We start from the raw sequence: 14,963 nt of genomic DNA on the forward strand, positions 1-14,963 counted from the left end.
TATGTTCATTTTTTTTTGAACTTGACATATTTTCTATAAATACGCATTTTTTATCTGTATACTTTAAAAATACAGATAGTAAAATAGGAGAAACTTACCCCACCCCCTTCGACTATTCTTGATGTCATCACCAAATCTGCCTGGCTTTTGTCTGTGTTCTCCTTTGGCTTTGAGGCCTGTGTTCCTCCCTCACCCTCCCACCCTAGATACACAGACAGCACAGACTAGTGGGCAAAGCCTGGATCCTCAAGTCTTTAACAACAACCAGTTCCTCAACCTTCTCTGACTCAGTCTCCTCATCAGTCAACGGAAGACATCAGACACTTCACCATGCCATGTATGTGTCTTCACGATGCAGAATCTGCCTGAACAAGTCACTGTTTGTTGGAACAGTGACCATGTCGGCAGTAGGGTCACAAAGTGACCGAGTCTCCACCCCATGTCTCCTTGATAATCCTCCCAGGTTCACATTGGGGGAGAGGGCCCACAATTGTGACTATAGTGGAATGTCACAGTGACACAGGACAGTGACTTTTGGTCAGAATGAGTTTGGTTTAAAGGACACATGGTGTGCTTTAACCTCTGACCTGTTGTTTGAGAGTCATATCCTTGACCTCATGCCACTAGGAGCCATGTTCTTGATCTCCTAATATATGGCCCTGGAGCCAAGTTGTCATGGTCCTAGCATCCACCCACTTCTGTCCATCTGTATATGTGGCTAATTTTTAAGTATTTTGCACACCTTCTTTCCCAAGATGTTTCCCTGATTTCTTGATAACTGTTTTAGTTAGAACTTCTATTGCTGCAGTGAAACATAATGACCAAAAAGCAAGTTGGGGAGGAAAGGGTTTATTTGTCTTATACTTATGCATTGTCATTTATCATTGAAGAAAGTCATAACAGGAACTCAAACAGGGCATGGAGGGATACATCAACCTCCCCTAAAACTGGCCCAGCATGTGTGGAGCATGGATGAATAACATGTCCCTTGCATAGGGACAGGAATGAGTTAGGATTCCACTTCTGCCAGACGGTGGCGGGCACAGAGATGCAAGAACTTAACTACGTTGATGGTTAGTTTTTCTGTTAACTTGACAGAGTCGTCTAGGAAGAGGGAACCCCAGTTGAGAAGATGACTCCATCAGACTGGCCTGGTGGCTAGTCTGTGTAGCATTTTCTTGACTAATGATTGATATGGGAAAGCCCAGCTTTCTGCGGGTGTTGCCACCATTCAAGACAGGTAGTTCTGGGTGGTATCAGAAAGCAGGCTGTACAAACTGTGGAGTGAAAGCCAATTAGCATTGTTCTTCCAAGCTCTCTGCTTTGGTTCTTCCCTCCAGGCTCCTGCCTTGACTTCCTGCTCTGGCTTCACGATGGACTATAGCTCTGAGACGAAATCAACCCCTTCCTCGCCATGTAGCTTCTGATCGTGCAATAGAAAGAAATGAAGGCATTCCTCATGGAGTGGTGTTTCTTTCGAGATCAGTAAAGGTAAAGAAAGCCATGAAATGGAGGGGGGGGAAGCACAGTTTTGTGACCATGGCAACATGTATACATGGAATGGGACAGATGGACAAAGGAGCCTGCACTTAGGACAGTGTTCTAAGATGGTACCGGGCAGAGCTATGGATTACATAGAGCCCACTCAGGCACACTGTATTTAAGCAGCAAGGATGTATGAAAGAAATGAATTAGTGTATCAAGTTTCTGGAAGCCAATGGGTTGGGTTTGGGGGTGCTGCATATCTGGGAGCCATCCCTCTACTATTGTCACAGAGTGCCAATCTCATAGCCAAGGCCAGACCGTCACCTTTTTAACGTGTGTTCTGTAGGTATTAACTTCTGCCCCTTGCTGGGAGTAGAGGTGTCTCTTCCCTGGAGCCTTTTCTCATGATTGTGTGTGGGCAGGGAACTTAAAGGCTCCTGGTGGTCGGAATTCCAACAGCAGCTGTGCTCAGCACTACACGTGCACTCAGGACTTCATCTGCTCCATACATGCACGCAAGGCTCCCTCTGCTCCCCATAGGCAAGACGAGAACCCAAAGAAAAATAGGCTGAATTATCAAGACCTCAATTTCTCTGGTGTCCTGGGCCTGGGTGTCTGGGAAGGTGATATTTTCTGTATGTTCTAGAACAAGGGCGTGGAGGTTCAATGGCAGCCACCCCCAAGGCACTTCCTTCTGTTCACATAAACCAGACACAGTCAGCAAACACCGCATGGAGGAGTAGACCTCTTGCAGGGCATGGGAGAAATTCTTTCGCACGAGCCTGGCCCAACCTCCACTGCCATCCTCAGAAACTGGTTCCAACTCTTTTCCTCTGGCCTTCCTTTTCCTCTTCCCTAGCTCAGGGAGGTAGGGTGGTGTCAAGGAGCATAGAGGGGAGCTGGATTGCCTAATGGTGTGGGCAGTTTTCAGGACTTTAGAACATGAAGTATTAAATTCAAGTCTATTGGGACTGAAGAGATGGTTCAGTGGTTAAGAGTGCTGGCTCTTCCAAAGGACCCAGGTTCAATTCCCAGCACCCACATGGAAGCTCACAATTGTCTGTAACTCCAGCTCCAGGAGATCCAACACCCTCACATAGACAGGCATGCAGGAAAATATCAATGCACATAAAATTTTAAAAATTAATTGAAACATTAGCTGGGTGCGGCGGCACACACCTTTAATCCCAGCACTCAGAGGGAGGCAGAGGCAAGCAGATCTCTGAGTCTGAGGCCACCTTGGGGTACAGAGTGAATTCCAGGACAGTCAGGGCAACACAAAGAAACATTGTTTCAGAGAAAGAAATCTAGGCTTGTTTCTACTCTGTGGGTTACAATCACAATTATGAAAAAAAAAACAGAAAATGCGTACTAGGGACACATGGTTCTCTCTACAACTTATGATGGGGATTCTGCCTATGCCACCTAGTTTGATCCTCACAACCAGTTACTGTAAAGCTGGGGTCTGTGGACCACTGGAAGCCCCGAGGACTTTCCAAGGGAGAAACACTGATGATGACTTAGTCTCCAGCCGCAACCCTCTCTGCCCTCTTCCGACATCAGCTCTGCTGAGCAGAACCTGAGTGGAGATGGTTTGAGGATCCGATTTCCCATGTCCCCCTCCCAGTCATGTGTCTTCCACCCATCCCCTACCGAATATTTAAATTTATCACGAATCACGATGCATATATATCAGCGCATAAATCAGAAAGGAACTGACCAACCTTGCTATTTTAACTTTTAAAAGATTTATTTATGAGTCTGAATGTTTTGCCTGAATTTATGTTTGTGTACCATATACGTGAATGACATCCATAAAGGTCAGAAGACAGTGGATGCCCTGGAACTGGAGTTACAGACAATTGCAAGCTACCACGTGGGTGCTGAGAACCAAGCCTGGTCCTTTGCAAAAGAGGTTGGTGCTCTGAGCCACTGAGCCTCAGTCCAGTCCCCAGCTGCTATTCTAAAACACTTTGCATTTCCATAAACATCATTGTCCCTAGCAAGAGGGCACAATGCTGAAGCGGCAGTCGTGGAAACTGAGATGCAGTGCCGCGAGCCCTGTCCTGTTCCAACAGCAAATACCATTCTTCACGGCGAACTTTCTAGTATTAGTAAAAAAGACAGTGCTGACAACGTCGCGTTTTTCTTTATCCACAATTCCTGTTTTATTATTTATTAAAACTAGTCGTATATTCTTCTTTTATCAGTTGAATACTGGCTAATAACTCATGACAATAACAATTCAAAGGAGATATTTGTAATGAGCCCTTTGGTTACAGAGTGAATTTTGCTTGTTTGTTGTTTTTCGAGACAGGGTTTATCTGAGGGAGTGGATTTTTAATACTTCATCTTATAGCCTTTCTTGTTTTAGGGATCCATGTGATACTCTTGGAACACACACCTGACCACCGGACAATAGGCTGCAACTCTGCCTTTTTATTCATGTTTCGTAGGCAGAACCTACTTTCTACTACATACTCCCCCAGCCAGTTTGTAACCATAGCACAGACATATGTCTGTGTGGGGCATGCGAGGTCAAAGACTTCAAGAAAATTAGCTAATTTAGGGAAAATCTTTTCCTTCCTTATTACAAGAAAGGAAGAAAGAAAGAAAGGAAGGAAGGAAGGAAGGAAGGAAGGAAGGAAGGAAGGAAGGAAGGAAGGAAGGAAGAAAGGAAGAAAGAGCCATTTTCAACCCTTCCTTCATTTGAATAGTTGGAAAGATGTGAGGCCTGAAGCTGTTGCAACTGCCTTAGAACCACGAGGAAAATGCCAACAGGGTCCAAGAGAAGATGAGGCAAGGTCTTAGCATCATTGAGCTGCTAAACCAACCTTGGAAAGGCTTTTTGGATTAAGGAATGGTTTATTTGACTCATGGCTTGAAGGGATATGGTCTGTTGCAGAAGGGAAGGTATGGACAGCAACCCCACAGGGACCCCTCACCTCACATTTCGGTGACACAGAAAACAGGTAACAAAGGAAGTAGAGCTCTCTAAGAGTTAAGGGTACCCGTTTCTACTCTGATGATCACTTGTTATGTGAATTACAGGATAGGTGGAGCTGCTTACCAAACTCCAGTCAATAAAGAAGCTCTCAGGGGCACAAGGAGTGGGGCTGGGCACCAAAATCTTCAACAGGTGGCCTGCTGCTCTATTTAGTCTTTGCCCTTTCTCTAGTTAGGAGAAGGTGAAAGAGGCAAGGCAGGATAACTATCGACTTTAAATAAAAGCCCAGACAGTGCCCATTACATCGTTCATAGCCTGTGAGGACACTGGAAGATGTAATTCAGATCTGGAGGCTGTGTGCCTCGCTAAAATTCAAACTGCTCTATTACTGACAAGAAGGAGGCAAAAATGGCTATGAGAGACATTTCACTTGAGAACTAAGCAAAATTAGCGGGGCTTCATGGGATTGGATATCACGTTTCCTTAAACGGAGCATCAAGCAGGTGATATGAGACTCTTACAGGCCCAAATTGACACATTTCTGGCCTCACTGTTCCTTGACGGTAACCAGTGTTCCCATGACACACAGAAGGAATGGGCCTCTGAATTCAGGGCAGGGCTCAGGAAGACAAAAGAGAGCCTGGTGTGGGGTTGGGGCCTCCTGTAAGAGCAGAGACTGAGAAGGAGACTTGTTATTACTGACGCTTTCAATCTCTGTCAAACTATGACAACATTGAAGAGAAATGCTGGGAAGAGGCATCACTTACCACATGAGAAAACTAAGCTTCCAAAAATATAACTGGATTAAAAACTGCTACCTATGGGTGCAAGCATGCTTGTGAGAAATATAGCCGCCCACCAGGCATCCCGACTCACTGACATCCAGAGCAAATGCCATTTACCTATGGCTTGTGAAAAGTCAAGAGAAGAACAGGATATCTAGGCGGGGAATAAGGCAGAGAGTGATAGCTCATAAAAAAAAAAAACTGTATTTGAATTTATGTTTATTTAAATTTATTTACATGTATTTAAATATACATATTAATTTCATGCCCCCAGCCGTCAGGAGTCACAATGCACCAAAGGACAGCTTGAAAAGAATTAGCGAGGTAACTTAGTATCGCAAATAATACCACCTTTATTGGTACAAATCGGTGTCCTCAGTGAAGCTACAAGGTTCCTCTTTCTAATTTGTAAGAGTTAATTTAATAGAGGAAGCCATCCTGTTAGAATAATTTTACACCCAAGGGAACTGAACTCTGAGTAATTTCCTCTCCTTGAGTGAATATCCTTGTAAGAATGTTTTGTAAGTTATGAAGTGTGAGTAGAAGCCACAGAGAGAGAAGCATACTCACCCTGCGCACGGTAATATGCCCTGGTGCTCCCAGGAGAGGAGCCTTGGGCAGCTTCTTTCAGTCTTATGGCCACTATGAGATATATTACAATGGTGCTTTACAGCTTTGTCGAAGACCTTTCCTGAGATGATCATGTGGTTTTGCTTTTCACCCTGTTTATGTGATGTTTTACATTTATAATTTATGTACATTGAACCATCTCTTTATCATGGTGGATAGTCTTTTGGGTGCTTTCTTGGATTCCTTTTGCAAGTATTTTATCATGAGTTTCTGCATTCATGTTCATGTCTTAGGGTTTCTCTTGTTGTAAAGAGACACCATGACCATGGTAAGTCTTATAAAGAAAGGCATTTAACTGGGGCTGGCATTCAGCTAAGAGGAATAGTCCATTGTCATCCTGGCAAGAAGCATGACCAGAAGTATGGCAGCACACATCAAACACAGTATTAGTGAAGCAGCCAAGAGTTCTACATCTAGATGGGCAGGCAGCAGGAAGAGAGAGTGAGCCACTGGGTCTGGCTTGAGCTTCTGAAACCTCAAAGCCCATCCCCAGTGACACCATTCCTCTGACGAGGCCACACCTACTCCAACAGGTCACGTGTCCTAATCCTTTCAAGTAGCGCCACTCCCTGTGAGCTTACTGGGGACATTTCCATTCAAACCACCACGGTTCATACTGAAAATTGGCCTGTAATTTGTTTCTGTGTTGGATCTTTGTGTGGTTAAGTACCAGGGTAATGATGTCCTCATAAGAAGAATTAAGGAGTGTGCCTTCAACTTCTATATGACCAAATAATGTGAGGAGTATTGACATTTATCCTTCTTTGAAAGTCTGGAAGGATTCTGCTTTGAATCCGCCTGGCCCTAGGCTTTTATTAGTTGAGAATGTTTCATTATTGCTTCTATTTCACTAGAGGTGATAGGTCCATTTAAGTTACTTGTCTGATCTTGATTTAACTTTGATAGGTCAGGTATATCAAGAAATTGATCCATTTCTTTTAGATTTTCCAGTTTGATGTAGTACACACTTTTAAAGTATATCCTTATGATTCTCTGGATTTCCTTGGTATCTGTTGCTACATTCCCCTTTATGGACCTAAGGTTATTAATTTGGATTTTTTCTCTCTATCTTTAGGTTACCTTGCCTAAGGGTATGTAAATCTCATTGGTACTTTTCAAAAAGCTAACTCTTTGTTTTATTGATTCTTTGTATTTTATTTTAGTTTCTATTTTACTGATTTCAGTCCTGACTTTGATTATTTCTGGCCATCTATTATCTCAGTCTGGGTTTTCTTTAGTGATTCTGTCTCCACTCTCACTCCTTGAACTGTTTTCGTCATTTCATCCCTATGTTTGTGTTTTCCGTAGACTTCGCTAAGGTGTCTGTCCACATGCTGATTACAGTCCTTGAACTTACTCATAAAGGCTGTTCTGACATCCGTGTCTTGTGCTTCAGCTATGTCTCATGTCTCGGGGTTGCTCGCTTCTGGTGTCAGCACATTGTCTTGACTATTCGTGTTTGGGTTTTTGTACTGGTGTCTAGGCATCTGGGGTTAGGATGATTGATGTGTCGCTATCTGGTCTTGACGCTGAAATAAGTTTAAGGCTGTTACAGCCTATGGAGACTTTTAAAGCTGCACTGGATGTATTTCTGCATTAGGATATGGCTACAAATCTGTGGGGGTCAGGGAGTGGAATGTGGCAGCTTGGAAGAAAATGGTTTCATACAGTGCGAACTTTGAGAAGGAATGGCTTTGTTGGAGTAGGTGTGGCCTTCTTGAAGGAAGTGTATACTGTGGCGGTAGGCTTTGAAGTCACCTTTGCTCAATCTGTGACACACAGTTGCTCCTGCTGCCTGAAGATCAACAATGTAGAATTCTCAGCTCCTTCTCCAGAACTGTATCTGCATGCATGCCACCATGAAGACAATGAACTAAACCTCTGAAATATACGATAGCCCCAATTAAATGTTTTTCTTCTAAGGGCTGCCATGATCATGGTGTCTCTTCACAGCGATAGAAACCCTAAGACATCGGCTATATTGGAATCACTTGGATCTTCAATTGACAGTGTGTTGAGATTTCATGGGTGTCGCTATGCAGACTGCTAAGGGAGGAAAACAACCAACAGGGTCCTTCCAAGTGATGACAGCTATGAGCCATGACTGACATGTCAAGATACGTCTAAAAATGCAACAGTGCCCTTATATCTTGGCGTCTAACTGAAGTTGAGGCCCAGTTAGCATGAAGGACATCGTTCCTGGTACTGTTAGCCTAGCTAACTATACATGGTTAGTGACATCCTGGATCTTAGAGTAGAACGTACTGCTGCCCCCTTCCTAAGCCAGGATCATTCCTGATGCAATTTTAACACTTATTTGTACACCCATAGCTAAGTGTAGATCTTACCACCACTACCCCTGGTTTTAAAAATCTAAGTGCAGTTCTGGCTAATGAGGTGACTGCAGAAGTCTTTCAGGTTTACAGCATTGCCAGCTCATCTTAGTTTCCTGAAGAAATACCAAAGGAATAATGAACGTGTTGTCAGTTGACTAGAAGGAAAACAGTTAAGTTCAATGGCCTCATATCCTATCTTCACCCCAAACTTCTCTCACATAAAAACCTGCCAGGGCCCCTACGGACAAGGTGGCTATATTTTCTGAGCATTTTTGACCATGGTCCAGATTGTACTTACATCTATTTGGGGAATCTTGATCTTTTCACTAAGCTTCAAATGCAACTTGCAAATGTAGCATCAAAAGGTGACTATGGGGCTGGAGAGATGGCTCAGAGGTTAAGAGCACTGACTGCTCTTCCAGAGGTCCTGAGTTCAATTCCCAGCAACCACATTATGGCTCACAGCCATCTATAATGAGATCTGGTGCCCTCTTCTGGTGTACAGGCATACATTGAGGCTGAATGTTGTATACATGGCTATGAAGTCATGGCATGGTGAAACGATGTTTGTATCAGGAACCCTCGGCCTTTTGATGATAATGAGAATGTATAAGACTAGGTAAGAGTACGGCTTTCAAGGTTGGATGACATGTTGATAATGACAACAACTGATGTTCATCTCAGATTACGACATCTCACTGGTTTAATCCATTCAAAGTTTGCCCCTTGCTTGTATAAAGCTCCGTAGCAATGGTGACAGGGTGGATTTGGAGATAGGGACAGTCCTGGGCTGTATTTCTTTTCTCACCGGTAAGATTAAATACCTGACAAGAAACAATTTCATGGAGATGAAGTTTGTTTGAACTCACAGTTTGAGGGGCTACAGTCCATCATTGTAGAGACGGCCTGGCAGGAGGCAATCCAGCAGGAATGTGTTGCTAGCTTGTCTCTCTCATCTCAGAGGTATAGGACAGGAAGTAGAGATGGATGGATACTGAGGCTCACCTGGCTTTTCCCAGGCTCCTCCCCAGGGTTGGATGCTGGGATGGCACAACTCATGTTGAGGATGGGTCTTCCCATCTTAGTTACTTCTCTCTGGAAATGCAGACATTCCAGAGGTATCTTTCTTGACGATTTTAAATCCAATTAAGTTGATAGGGGAAATTAATCATCACATCAGCCATATGCAGTCATTGAAAAGCTCAAGCAACCAGACGTTTTAGCATTGCCAAGGTGGCTTTGGGTGTTAACTCCCAAGCCATAGAGAGGAAGGAGAGAAAGCTTATTATAGCCATTGATTAGACTATCAAGGGGTCTTACTGAGACACCAGAGAGGCTGACAGGTATGAGCCGTGGTAGGGAAGAATAGGACACACTGTGTATGAGACTCTGATTTTTCTGACACATAAGGTATTACCACCTAAAGTGTGAACCATCTTGACTTTCCCAGGATCCTCCAGTTTGGATCCTAATTCCAGTAAATTAACAATTAAACATAGTTGCAGCTAGAGAGATGCTTCAGTAATTAAGAGAACACAAAATCATAATTATTTTTCCTAGCACCCATATGAGGCCACTCACAGGCCTGTAACTCCAGCTCCAGGGGATGCAATACCCACTTCTGGCCTCCTCAGGTAGCGGCATACATGTGGCATACACTCACACAGACTTACATAAATAAATAAAAATAAGTCTTTTTTAATTGAACATAGTACAATATAAGAAATAGAGAAAGCTTCACATGTGATCAAAAGTTTTAGGATATGAAAAGCTATACAAGAGACGGCATACATTTATTTTTAACTATTTTTAGTGAGCAATTTACTAACATCTAAATCCATTTTTAGAGAGATGGGTTCTTACTATGGAGCCCAGCCTGACCTCAGACTCACTACGGAGACCATCTAGCCCTGAACTCACTCCTCCTGAGTGCTGAAAGTATGTGCAACATTTTTGAGAACTCGTTAAAACGTTGTCCAACAAATAAGAGCTATAATCAGTGAAAGTAGATTGGCAATATATAAATAAACAGTAAACTCTAAACTATTTTAAATCTTCCATAAAGCAGAAAGTAAACAAAGTAATAAATAACAATCAAAACATTGTCAAATTGCCCTTTGGCAAAAACAAACTGTTCCTATCTGAAATGAGATCTGTTTGTCTCTGCCAATCACCACTTGGCTAGTGTGTTACTGTAAGGACCACGTATCTAGCAGGGTTTGTTGGTGCACAATCAATAAAAACTCAGAGACAGATATTGGGGTTCAACCTGAAGACCAGAAAAGCAAAGCAGTCAGCCGCTGACTCTTACCTCAACCTCAGTTCAAAAATGGCGATCCTGTTTCCAGAAATCTCAGAATGAGACTGAGACTGAGAGCTGTCTCCTCCTGTTTTATAATCCTCTCTAGTTCTGGGATTAAGGGCATGCATAACTACCTCCTGATTTCTATGGCAAGGTAGTGAGGCTACTGGGATTAAAGGTGTGTGTCATTGTGGCTACTGGGATTAAAGGTGTATGTCGTTGTGGCTACTGGGACTAAAGGTGTGTGTCATTGCTGCCCAGTCTGTAAGGTTGGCCTATGTGGCTGTTTTACTTTTCTGATCCCCAGGCAAGCTTTATTTATTAAAATATAAGTGAAATGCCACTACAGTTTGTTTTATAGCACTGGCCTCTGCTCCTGGTTTGTGTTTGGCATAGGTGAGTTCTAATTCTCCAGGAAGACCGAGAATCCGCTGGGTTTCTCCTCAGCTTCTCTTCTTTCTCCCTCTGTGCGGAGCTTTGCTCATGAGATCTTCTCCTCAGCAGCATTTACCACTGCTCTCAAGTATGACAGCAACGCGCTTCCTTTGCTTGTATCCCCCCCTCTCGCCTCACACAATCCCAGCAAAAGAAGCGATAAAATCTGAGAAAACCCGGGTCCCAAATTCTCTCCAGGAGGAAATGATGTCTCACTGATGGCTCCCCATACTCATCGGAATTAGCGTCTTCTTTCCATCTGCTTACCCCATACTTTCAGTTTTCTCAATGCCTCTCACGGTCTGCTGGAAGCATATGACTTCTTTGCTAGTCTTTGAATTCCTCAGGAATTCTACATTGCCTTGCGTTGAGCTGGTTTGACTTGAAAATGTTACTTGAGAAACAGATGCCCAAACTTCAATCACATGAGAAAGTTAGGGGGATTTGGATAGCTACCACATTTCCATTGAAGCAATCTGGCAGCTTCTGTAAGGAATTTGAGCTCTGGGGGGCTACACTGACAAATCAATAAATTCTGGCTGGCAACTTCAGCTGTTGGCAGCCATAAAATTTTCATTCTGCCCTGTGTGTCTTCAGTTTTCAGAGCCCCGACTCCAGCTTCCTTTCCTGGGCATTGGGGTTCATTTGTTGAGGTCATTGCTGATTTAAAGAAAGTGAGTGGGGCTGAGGCAGCTTTTCACAGCTGGAAACCACAGCTGTGACTCCCCAGGGTGCTGAAATAACAGCGCTGTGTGCTAATCCAATCTGCGCTCTTCCTGGGGGCTGTCATTACTGCAAAGCGAGGTGGCTTTATACTCGGTGGCTTTAAGCCTCTAAGGAAGCTGCAGTGCACAGAGCTGGAAATGAGACAAAACCATGTCAAGACCTTAATGATGAGTTATGATCAGAAAGGAAGACATCCCCAGCAGTCCAAGGACTGTACCAAATCACTATAGATGCTACCACAAATAGACTGCATACATGTGTATACTGTATGCTCCTATAGGCATATACATATATAAGATATAATACATGCTATAGCCACCACATTATTAAAGACATACCACATACACATACTGTATATATGTATACAAAATACATATGCTATTGCCTCTGTATATGACTCTCTAGATACACACACACACACACACACACATATATATATACTGTAGTCCCTAAGTATACTAATATATATGCTACAAATGTATATGTGTATACACACTATAAATAATTGCAACAACTGCTTACACAGCTTCTTCCTGTTATTCCATCAGTCTATCACCATATGGCCCCTTTCAACACCTCAAGTATGTCGTACTGGGTATAACACACCCAGTATGTCAAGTTCATACATAGGTTTTTCTTCTGACAGCCGGCCCAACGTGCTGACACTTATGACTCTTATGACTCTTATAGGCTCTTATGACTTCATCAAATATGAAAGTGACAGTGATTGTGGGTGCATTTATAACAAGTCCTCTTTGCTATACCAGCATTTCTACTGATGCCCTAATTAATGCCCGGTTCCTCAAAATGTAACCTCATTTGGAGAGAGAGCCTTTAGAAAGCTAACAACCCTAAAATGAGGTCATTAGGATAGGCAAATCCAGTATGATCGGTGTCCTATAAGGAGAGAGAGGGAAATGGGCACTTGAGGAGAAATGATCATGTGGGGACCCAGGGAGAAGACACCATTTGCAAGAAGAACAAAGCAGACACAGAATACACTCATCTTGCCAACACTGTCATCTGGGATTCTAGCCTCTAGGAAAAAAGATACCTTTCTGTTGTTCAAGCCACTACCCTGTAGTAGTTGCCCAAGCAAAATGCTGCAGAGGGTTCCTGCCCACACAACAGACTCTAAAGTTGAGACTGATGATGTTTACAGTCTTCAAAAATGTAATAAAAACAAAAAACAGAGACCAGGATGAGGGTTGTCCCTATCCTTGACAGCTGCATGACCAGGCCTAAACCACTAAGCCCAAGGGGCCTCATTGTCACAGAGAAGGGGTGCCCTCACAGAGAAGGGGTGCCCTCACAGAGAGGGAGTGTCCTCACAGAGAGGGAGTGTCCTCACAGAGAAAGAAGTATCCTCACAGAGAGGGAGTGTCCTCACAGAGAGGGAGTGCCCTCACAGAGAGGGAGTGTCCTCACAGAGAGGGAGTGTCCTCACAGAGAAGGGGTGCCCTCACAGAGAGGGAGTGTCCTCACAGAGAAGGGGTGCCTTCACAGAGAGGGAGTGTCCTCACAGAGAGGGAGTGTCCTCACAGAGAAAGAAGTATCTTCACAGAGAGGGAGTGTCCTCACAGAGAGGGAGTGTCCTCACAGAGAGGGAGTATCCTCACAGAGAGAGTGCCTTCACAGGAGTGGGAGTGCATTCATACAGTGTTGCTGTGGGGGGAAAAAACAGAAAAGTATATAGAAGTATCTAACAAAGTAGACAGCATGTAGTAGGTATGCTTTTTGAAAATTAAGAAATAAGCCAGGCCCATACCCTAGCATTTAGGAAGCTGAGACAGGAGAATTATGAGTTTGAGAATTTCCTGAGCCTTTTTTATCTCAAAGCAATCAAAAGAAATTATAGACAGAAGTTTTTGTCCCATCTGGTCTCATGCTAATTCAGTCCCAAATAAGCGCACAGAGGCTTATGTTAATTATAAACTGTTTGGCATATTGCTCAGGCTTATTACTAACTAACTCTTACAACTTACATTAACCCATAATTTTTATATATAATGTTCAGCCATGTGACTTGGCCCCTTTTCTCAATGAGACATTCTCATCTTGCTTCTTGCTTCATCTGTGTCTCTGCCTTTCCTCTTCCCAGAATTCTCCTAGTCTGATTGCCCCACCTATGCTTCTTGCCTGGATACTGATCAATCAACATTTTATTAAATCAATATGAGTGAAAAACCTTTACAGTGTTCAAGATCATTATCCTACAGCAGGAAATGGAGATGTGTAAGCCAGCAATCAACTCCAGACACAGGAAACATGTCCCCAGTGGTGGGGACTGACGTTTGGTCAGTCTCATAAAGTTCCTGAAAATAAACAACCTATAAGGAGAAAGGGGTCCCTGTGGCTCATGGCTTTAGAGGCTCCAACTTATGCTCTGGGAGAGGGGGAGTCCCCCATTACTTTCAGACCTCCCTTAAGAGTGTCAGGTGACAACAACAGAACCACATTGTAAAGCAATCTTCTCTCCCTCATGGCTTGGAAGAAAAAAGTGAAAAGGGGGGGCTAGAGACCAAAGTGTCTTTAGGGGTACACCCTAATAACCTATATACCTCTTAGAGGGCCCCATCTCCTAAAGATTGTGCCACCCACTAGTAGCACCACTCTGGTGCAAAGCCTTTAACTCATGGATGTCTAGGTGACATCCAAGACCCGGATGATAGCAGAAGCTACAGTCAGTAGAGGCCCTCTTCTACATCTGTGAGTCATCTCCACTGAACCTCCCAGCAACCTTAAATGGTAGCTCTTTGTTCTCCTAATCTTATAAATAAGGAATTGGAGGCTTGGGGGAAGTCAGGAAAAAGAAGGGAGCCCAAGCCCTCACAGTCAGTAAGAGACACCAGGAGCCCATCTGATCCCAGAGCTCATGTTCTTAACCTCTGCTGCACAGTGGGCACTGAGGAAAGGAGACTTCCTGCCAGAAACGCTGCAGGGAGAGTACTGTGCCTGGCACTGGCACACTGGCAAGGTTGACAAGCCCAACAGCAGTAGTTGGGCTCTTTGAAGCATTGCCAAGTGACAACCCCAGTGTCTTCGGATGAGGCCAGTAGGCTCCTTAGCAACAAATAAAAATGGTACATCTCATCTTTCCTCCAGGAGGGCATGTCTGCTGGGGTCACCCTTGGTCATTTTTGAGTTTGGGAGACCAATAACTGAGGCATTTGACTGACCCAGAGTACGACTGACTCCCCTTGCTCTGAGGCAGTGGAGCAAGGCAGCATCTTAGAATGACAAGAGAAAGGCAGCGGAGATCTAGACTGCCGAGGTAAATTCTTTCAACATCTAGCATTTGATTGTATGCTAGTCAA

This window comes from Myodes glareolus, chromosome 12, assembly GCF_982192425.1.
Source record: "Myodes glareolus chromosome 12, mMyoGla1.1, whole genome shotgun sequence".
Classification (NCBI taxonomy): domain Eukaryota; kingdom Metazoa; phylum Chordata; class Mammalia; order Rodentia; family Cricetidae; genus Myodes; species Myodes glareolus.